The following is an 8885-nucleotide window of genomic DNA, read 5'->3' as shown; positions in this document are numbered from 1 at the left end:
GCTCTGATGCTGGTCTGTATGTATGGCTCTAGCATCTCTGATGCTTTTCTGTATGTATGGCTGTAGCAGCTCTGATGCTGGTCTGTATGTAGGTCACTAGCAGCTCTGATGCTGGTCTGTATGAAGGGCTCTGGCAGCTCTGATGCTGGTCTGTATGTAGGGCTCTGGCAGCTCTGACGCTGGTCTGTATGTAGGGCTGTAGCAGCTCTGATGCTGGTCTGTATATATGGCTGTAGCAGCTCTGATGCTGGTCTGTATGTAGGGCACTAGCAGCTCTGATGCTGGTCTGTATGTAGGGCTCTGGCAGCTCTGATGCTGGTCTGTATGTAGGGCTCTACCAGCTCTGATGCTGGTCTGTATGTAGGGCTGTAGCAGCTCTGACGCTGGTCTGAATGTAGGGCTGTAGCAGCTCTGATGCTGGTCTCTATGTAGGGCTGTAGCAGCTCTGATGCTGGTCTCTATGTAGGGCTCTAGCAGCTCTGATGCTGGTCTGTATTTAGGGCACTAGCAGCTCTGATGCTGGTCTGTATGTAGGGCTCTGGCAGCTCTGATGCTGGTCTGTATGTAGGGCTCCTGGAGCTCTGATGCTGGTCTGTATGTAGGGCTCTAGGAGCTCTGATGCTGGTCTGTATTTAGGACTCTAGGGGCTCTGATGCTGGTCTGCGACAAGATTGGTACCATCAAGTAAGATCGGAGCCTCACGCACACTGGCACAAGGTCTGACCTAATACAGAAATTGCTATACTTCCTGTACACAGTGAGAACTCAGGCTGTGTATGGCATCGCAGGGGTTAATTATTCACACCCCTGTAACACCATTCAAACGCACTGGTATGCCTGAGTTTGTCGCGCCAACCCTCCCAAAAAGGAAAACAAATATGGTGTGTGTATATTATGTATAATATACAGTATATATATATATATATATATAAAACACCTGCGCAATTCACTTAAAAAGAATATGTGAATATGATTCTATGAGGCCTAGAGAAGTATGATAATTTACATATCAGGTATAATTGTATATGAGCGAGTCTGTGCCTCATTTGGTGCTGCCAAGCCCCAGGGTCCTGCATCTCAAGGCCCAGAGATATTTCTCCTGCATAGGAACAAACATATCTATGCATGTTCGGCTCCAGGGCTAATGGCGCCATGTGCCGGCCGAGTGCTATGCACTTCTTATCGCGCACGGTGCAGCCAAAATTGGGGGTTGGCCTAATTGCCATAGGCCATGCCTCCTTATGTGACATTATCTGATGGGCGTGCCCGTATGGCACACCTCCAAATAACGTCAGGCTAGGGGGAGCCTCACTAGCTGGGCTTCCCCCAGCCCTCTCATGGCACTGAACGGATGCTGCGCAAATGCACACAGCCTCCATTCAGACTCTGGGGTCCCGGCACCGCCGCATAGCGGTCCCCAACCCCCCAATTTGTCCACCCGTGGGCCACCTCGGCCCACGGGTGGAACAGCGGGACAGTACTGTACCGCTGCAATCGGGATGCTGGGGAAGGGTGCTCCCTCTATGGGTGGCACCTCTGTTCAACCGCTCAGGTCGAACACCCCTAGAGCTGGCCCTGTATATATGTAGTATTCACAATTTGTACATGTGAGATCTGACACACAGCAGGACAACGACATACTGTAGCTTTTACAAGGTTAGCCTTGGCAGAACCGAATCAGGCACAGAAGCTTATATACAATTTTGTGTGATATGTAGATTTTGTTCCACGACTCCAGATACTCTGTGTGACAACGGTTGATGGGTCAGAGTCAGACAGACTCATCGAGTTTCTACTGACTCTGCAGCAGCATATGCTGGTGAGCCGCTGATTGTTGTGAATCGTGTTGCAGAATTAGCGATTTCCGGCGGTCCCTGGGATAGGCGATCAGACAGGTGTTTCGGGTCCCAGCTCACTCTCCAGCAGCAGTAGAGGGTGCACCGTAGCTTGCTGCAGCGTAGGCTGAGGGTTATCACACAGAAGTCTTCCTATCCCTTATTGCAGGTGTTATTTGGGCTCCCGGGACAGAGATGATCAATGCTGCATTATTGGGTGCACTGCTGCAGAGCCGCTCTGGAAGATCAGTGGTCACACTCGTTTTCCTCTGTGAACCACACAAGTGCTGCTGTAAATGGTATAGATGGAGGTGCCCCTTCAGGGCTTGGTGCCCGGAGGCAGGTGCCTCCATTGTCTCTGGGAGTTATGCCCCTGGTCCCACAGGATGTTGCTGTACCTGGGCCCAGACTTCCTCTTGGCAGCCCTGGAGGTGACAGGCAGAACCAGGAGGGAATAGGGCTTAGTGGTGGGGTAACAAGGCCATGGGGGGAGGGAGGTGGCTGAGAGTGGAGGAACAGGGGAGAGACGTAAAGGGTTGAAAAGCAGACTGAGAGAGAAGAAAGGAGGAACTGCAAGTGGAGGAGACAAGAGGGGGAGGATAGGATTGGATAAAGTAGGGGATTATGTGGGCACTGAATAAAGGTGTGGTTGAAGTAAGGTTGTCCATGCTGTGGATGAGGTAATAAATGAGATGAAAACTGTGGTGGAGGTTGTGTGATGTAGAGACAGTGTGATGTAGGGACAGTGTGATGTAGAGACAGTGTGATGTGGAGGCTGTGTGATGTAGGGACAGTGTGATGTAGGGACAGTGTGATGTAGAGACAGTGTGATGTAGGGACAGTGTGATGTAGGGACAGTGTGATGTAGAGACAGTGTGATGTAGGGACAGTGTGATGTAGGGACAGTGTGATGTAGAGACAGTGTGGATAAAAGTAGTTAAATGTTCAAAAATACAGGTAAAAGAACAGTGCTGCTAATGTATGTATGACAAGGATGAGCTGTCAAGTATGTGAGTAGTGAGTGCAGGAATTAGTTATTAAAAATAAAGAATGATGAAAGTGGACAGATGTGATGCAATGGAAACAGGCAATACAGTACAAACAGGATTTTCTGTAGTATGAAGGTAAACATTACAATGTACAGAGCCGATCCAGTCAGTGGTGTCACGAACAACAAGAGTAATCAGTAAGAGCAGCAGGCAGATAGGGAAGTACTTGCAATGTTTAAGCAGGGAGTGCAGTAAGGAGTTCCTGGATATTTCATACAGCAGCTGTTAGTGATGGTGTATCAGCTACTTCATAGAAGTATGTTGCTTGATGTCCTACAAAAAGTGTTCTGGTTTTGAGGATATTCTCCCTCAGTTTTCCTCCGGATTAACTCTGGCGTAAGTCTGTTAGTTATCAAATTGTATTAATAAGAGTTTATTCTCAGTTTTAACCCAAATGAAATGTACTGTATTAATAATTTATGCTAACACAAATTAACCTTTTCCTACCCAAAGAGGGGTATCCAATTAACCACGATAACCCATTTTTTGGCAAAAAGTTTTCACATGTGAAAACTTTTCTCCAAAAATGGTTATCGTGCTATCCAATTAGCCGTGGTCTGAAGTTTCCCTTAGCAATTACCGCAAATTCGTTTTCACCATCTCTGAGTAGGTGAAAAGTTTTACAATTTTCCCACCATTGGTCCAAAATGTTGGGACTTGGTGCAGAACCCCTTAATGACTATATAGGCAAAAAAAAAAATTTTAATTAGCTTATTTGGACCAATAATGACATGTCATTTTTGGGGTGAAAAGGTAAAAAGTGCAGTAAAATGGATTCAAAGTAGAGGGTTAGGTATTTTGGGGGGCTGTATGGATGGGGCAGGTGTTTTAAACATTTTTTAAAAGTACCCTAAAATGACTCAAAAATATACTTACCCCCATTTTATGTACCCCTAATTTAACTACAGCATTACCTTTGGCCCCAAAAAATGTATTTCTATCTTTTTTTTATTGTTATAGAAAAATGCATCTAACAGCCATGTGACACTATTTAAGAACTCAAAACCATTTGATTAGGGCCAATAAAATACTTCTATACTGTTACCCAATATAAGTTTACCTTTTTTGGGGGTACAGGCTGATTTCACCATTTTCGCCTGTACTTTTCACCAGTCACCCCTGTAAGAATTATCGTGCGACTGTGTTATCACCAGTTTTGTAATTGGACTGCATGATAAATGGGAGCGCGCATACATGCGATAAGCGGCAAATTCATGTAATGGGTCTGAAAGGTTTTTGGCGGTGAAAAGTTATCGTTATTGCAGCTAATTGGATACCCCTCTAAGGGCCGTATTCAATTTGGAGCGAAAAGCCGTTCTCGGCAAAACGTTTTCACTGATGACGTCATTTTCGCAGATTCCATTTTTTCCATATTCAATTTGACCGAGTTTTCGCCGGTGCGAAAAGTCAATGCATCAGAACCGGCGAAAAAGTATCCCCATTGAATAGGTGGCGAGAACAAGTGTAGAATTTGGGCTTTGGGGTGCAGACTTCTAAAAACCACACTGCACCCCTTGGACAGTCCCCTAAAGGTAATCTGTGTCAAAAATGTTTAAAAAAGTACCTTAGGGCACCCCAAAAAAGTACTTTCGTTTTGGGGGCAAAAAAAAACAAAGTTGGGGGACAAACTTTAAAACTAGTGAAATAGACTCAGGGGGGTCCCCAAGTATTCCCCAGGTGTTTTTTTATTGCAGGTAGTTGCGGTAGGTGTATTTTTTTAGTTTTTTAATATTTCACATTAGCCACTTTAAAATATGCTAGCACCATGTACCCAAATTTGATGGGAATACTTATTTTGCCAAAAAAACTTTCTAAATGCTATTCTTCACCACCTTCTAAAAATCGCAAAACAGCACCTATTGAGACCGTTTAAAGACCCCACATACCTTTAGCAGGGCTACTCGTGGTTACCCATAGTGATCCCCCATGTCTGACAATCTTTTGGGGTGTCAGACTGATTTCCCCAATAATGGCAGGACTTTTCACCGATTTCGAATTCGCCGGGTCCCGTTTTTGCCATTGTGGAATTGAATACGGGGATATGCGGGGACGCGCGCGATAAGTTTTCACCGGCAAAACCTCCGATGCTGGCGAAAAGTCTGACGATGGACTTTTCACTCCATATTGAATATGGCCCTAAGTGGGTTACCAGATACTATTCTGGCGAAGAACCATCCTAATAATATTGTTATTTAGTGTTTTTTTCAGCCTGTGTGTCTGAATTAATGTAACTGTATATTAGTCTTTAAATCTAAACTAGGAAGTCCAAAGATCATCTCATATCCATAAACTTGGGAGGGGGCACTAATTAGCCAGATTGTGAGCGTGGAGGTGATTATTATTTATTACCAGTTATTATACTGTACACTTTGGAGCCTTTTCCACATTATTACAAGAAAAATATTTTTTTATGTTAATCCTATGTCCACTGATTCATCATTTGTTAGTAATGTACAGTGCCATGGTTAATACTGTATATTGGACAAATGTTGCTTTATAGTATTAGACAATTTTTGTGTCTATAGTCATTGTGGTACTATAAGTCCCAGAATGCTGAGCCTTGTATTTCTTTGATAAATAAGTTTTGCATGTCTCTGACAAGATGCAGCACAGCCAATAAATTCTACATAAGTCTAACACAAAAAGCAGATCCCAAGACTGGTAGATAGTAAGACATAAGGAATATCAGTGCTACAGCAGCCTAATATTATGTGATCAGGAATGAAAATATAAATCTTATTTATGCCTCATTCTTATTGTTATTTATGTCAATATTTTAGTAATCATAAAATGTAACTAAGAATATATGTTTTTTTTTAAATAGCTTAAGTTGTGTAATATCTGCAACATTTCAAAATAACTCTTACAGCTTCTAAAATATGTGCATTTTCCTGAATAATATCCCTTTATTTATTGGATTATTAGATTAGCTGCATTTATAAACATATCCCATGTGACAGCTCACCCTATGTGGGGAATACGAGATGCCCACACTGGTATCTGAGTGTTTTGAAACTTTCAGTTTCATTTCTCTGCTGCTGCCAGTGATGGCGTCTGCTGATCTGAGACAGGAGCTGCACTGTTCCATCTGCCTGAGCCTCTATACAGATCCTGTAACCCTGAGATGTGGTCACAACTTCTGCCGGGAATGTATTGATCATGTGCTGAATATACAGGAGAGGTCTGGAACTCATATATGTCCTGAATGCAGAGAGGTGTATCAGAAGCATCCTGCACTTATACGGAACATAACTCTATGTAACATAGTGGGGAGTTTTCTGTCTACTCAGCCAGACCAGAAGGAGACTGGGATCTTCTGCACCTACTGTGTGGACTCTCCTGTACCTGCTGCTAAATCCTGCCTGATGTGTGAGGCTCATCTGTGTAATAAACACCTGAGAGTACATAGCAAGTCAGAAGAACATGTCTTATCTGATCCCACCACTGCCCTGGGGAACAGGAAATGCTCCATCCATAAAGAGCTCTTCAGATATTACTGCACCAAGGACTCCATCTGTATCTGTGCCTCCTGCTGTCTGATTGGGGAGCACAGAGGACATCAGCTTGAGTCACTGGATGAGGCCTCTGACAATAAGAAGGAGAAGCTGAGAGATGTTCTGCAGAAACTTAGCATAAAGAGAGAGAAGGAAGACAAAAGAGTCCAGAGTCTGCAGGAGCACAGGAGAGAATATCAGGGAAAAGCAGCTGGTGTAAGAGAGAGAATCACTGCCCTGTTTAGAGGCATCAGGAGACAGCTGGAAGACCTGGAGAAGAGAATCCTGAGTGAGATCTCCAGGCAGGAAGAGCGCAATTTACACTCAGTCTCTGATCTGATCCAGCAGTTGGAAATAAAGAAGGACGAGCTGTCTGGGAAGATGCGTCACATTGAGGAGCTGTGTAACATGTCTGATCCAGTGACTGTCTTACAGGAACCCGACATAGGTGACTTGTTTGAAACAGAGATGTGTAACATGTCTGATCCAGTGACTGTCTTACAGGAACCCAACATAAGTGACTTGTTTGAAACAGAGATGTGTAACATGTCTGATCCAGTGACTGTATTACAAGAACCAGACACAGGTGACTTGTGTGATACTGAGGAGCTGTGTAACATGTCTGATCCAGTGACTGCCTTACAGGAACCCGACATAGGTGACTTGTGTGATAATGAGATGTGTAACATGCCTGATCCAGTGACTGTATTACAAGAATTAGACACTGGTGACTTGTGTGGAACAGAGATGCGTAACATGTCTGATCCAGTGACTGTCTTAAAGGAACCAGCCACAGGTGAATTGTGTGATACTGAGGACAGAGTGGGACATACCAATCAGGTCCTTGATATAGGAGATCTGGATGTGGGTCTAATATCAGGGACATTACAGACAGGATTGTCTGATATAATAACAGGTATAAATACAGGGGTATATGTACTGGAAGCTACAGACAAATTACTGGATGTAACCACAGCTGGCAATAATATAGGAGATCTGGATGTGGATCTAATATCAGGGACAATACAGACTGGATTGTCTGATATAATAGCAGGTATAAATACAGGGGTCTATGTGCTGGAAGCTACTGACAAATTACTGGATGTAACCACAGCTGGCAATAATATAGAAATATCAGGTGATATGATAACTGCATTCTGGTCACTAAACCAAGAATGGCCACAAACCCCAGAGAGATTTCAATGTCCTCAGGTCATAAGCATTGGGATATTCTACTGAGGGCAACATTACTGGGATGTGGATGTCAGGGAATCAGAGTGGTGGAGTGTAGGGATTTGCTATCCCAGCATAAGCAGGAGAGGACGTTGTTCATTCATTGGATGTAATGACAAGTCCTGGTGTTTATATAAGGGGTATAATAATCGATACTCAGTGATACATGACTGTAAAAAGATCCGGTTACCTGACAATTTCCCCTATGACAGAGAGAGGATATACCTGGATTATGGGGCAGGACGGCTGTCCTTTTATTCTCTGTGTGACCCCATCAGACACTTACACACCTACACTGCCACCTTCACTGAGCCCCTTCATGCTGCATTATGTGTAAGGACTGGGTTTATAGTGATATCTGGCTGAGAAGGAGCTTTGAGAGATGATCATAATACATCTGCCAAGAGAGTGATTACATCACAGGCAAGGGAATCTGTTTGGTGGAACTTTAAAGGTGCATATCCACTACTAGTCATGGAAACGACAGCTCGATTACGACATTGTAATCGTGCAGTCATTTCCATGTCTGTGATGTGCCTACACTGAACATTCTCTCGTTCAGTGTAGCGCACATCAATCATCCCCGAACATTGGCAACCTGATGATGTTGTCAGGTTGACCAGCATGTTCGGGCGATGATAGATGTCTAAAATTACCAGCGGGCGCACGCCTCGCTGGTCGGTTTAGATATTTAACTGACCGATTTGTGGGCGATTACTGAGCAATTGCACGATTCCGATACTTTTATCGCAGTCACGCCTGTGTCTTTATGCTAATGCTGGTACAAAGCCCTTCCCTGTCGTGCATCTATGCGTCTGTACGTGAAAGGGCTGAGGTGCCCACTGTCAGTTTTAAACACCGCCTGTGCATCTTTAGATGCCACCAACAAAACTTGCACCAGTCCTATGTTATGTTCAGTTTCTCCATCTCAGTAAGGCCTCCAATGTCAGTGGTTCAGTGTCTTTACAGAAAAACAGAAAGGGGAGTGTCCCCTAGATATCCTCTAGAACACTAAATTGTACCTGTAACAATACATGAAAACTATATGGTAATAGAAACGCAGAGATATTTGTTGCATGCATTTATAAGTACATGGTAAGCTACCAGGCCACTTCACGGCTTCTCTGATACTGGCAGTCCCTACTCCAACTAGCACTACATTCATGACTCTTATGTTTGCGGTTCAGTGTCTTTGTAAGCAACTTGTCCGCGACACTCTTGCAACACACCCATAAGATACAACATCTCTGTGCATCCCCCTGTTTCCTCCCAGT

At 44.0% G+C, this 8885-nt stretch overlaps 1 pseudogene; it reads left to right on the top strand.

Moving 5' to 3' along the window:
- The first annotated feature begins 5931 nt into the window (after nucleotides 1-5931).
- LOC148439560 (E3 ubiquitin/ISG15 ligase TRIM25-like) lies at nucleotides 5932-7977 on the top strand (annotated as a pseudogene).
- The last annotated feature ends 908 nt before the right edge of the window (nucleotides 7978-8885 follow it).

The sequence above is a fragment of the Taudactylus pleione genome, unplaced genomic scaffold (genome assembly GCF_031769625.1).
Source record: "Taudactylus pleione unplaced genomic scaffold, aTauple2 ptg001704l, whole genome shotgun sequence".
Classification (NCBI taxonomy): domain Eukaryota; kingdom Metazoa; phylum Chordata; class Amphibia; order Anura; family Myobatrachidae; genus Taudactylus; species Taudactylus pleione.
Note: the sequence above shows the minus strand (reverse complement) of the source record. Positions and strands in the feature narration are given on the sequence as shown.